Here is a 925-nt window from a genome sequence, read left to right as displayed (position 1 = left end):
GGTGCAGAGACACAGAATGATAGTAGTTGAACATTTCTAAACGTTCTTGGCTCTATAAGGGAATAATTTTGCTTTCGTAATTAAAAGTTAATAGATTTCTTTTTATAATGAAAATCCTCTTTGTTTTAATATTCATTGATTTACTGAATTCTGTGTAAATTATTTCAAAATTAATTTCAAATATATTGATTGTAATGAGGTGAAAATAACAATCAACACACCCTTTTTATATTTATATACTTATAGGCAAAAAAAGCTATGGTTAGTAAGCAAACTTTTAAGTAAAGAAAGTATTCCAGAATGGTTTTCTTCTTCATTTTTTAAATAATTTTTCATAATTAATCTGGTTTGCTAAATCACCAAACTTTATGGAAACATTGATAGTAGCTCGACCCGGAAGGTATGTAGACTATGGGTTGTTAAAATTGTGTATCGGTATTTATAGATCCTCATGATTATAGTTTGCGAATCCATAAAGACGAAAATACTTTCACTTTCGCATAATGTGGGGAAGTCTATGGCTTGGATCTTCATTAAAGGGAAGGGATGATGTAAATATTAGATTTGTATATTAACGTGATATCCAAAGACTTTTGAAGAACTTGTGTACGATTATAGATATTACAATATGTTTGGGGAATGAATGACGCTATTTAAGGCTAAAGTAATACATCAAAAGATCTTCAAAAGGTCACATCGCGCGTTCCTAGTAAACTTCGTTCTGATCCTCCAGCATACATACTCGATGCACTCAAAACGTATAGCTGTTTTCGTAATCCATTGCAAGAATCTCACACACACACAAACAAACTTATATGTATATATGCATATATATACGCAAAAAATAATTCTAGACAAACACATATATATACATGTATGTATTCATATACATATATATATATATATATATACATATATATATATA

This window comes from Octopus bimaculoides, chromosome 11 (genome assembly GCF_001194135.2).
Source record: "Octopus bimaculoides isolate UCB-OBI-ISO-001 chromosome 11, ASM119413v2, whole genome shotgun sequence".
Classification (NCBI taxonomy): Eukaryota; Metazoa; Mollusca; class Cephalopoda; order Octopoda; family Octopodidae; genus Octopus; species Octopus bimaculoides.
Note: the sequence above shows the minus strand (reverse complement) of the source record.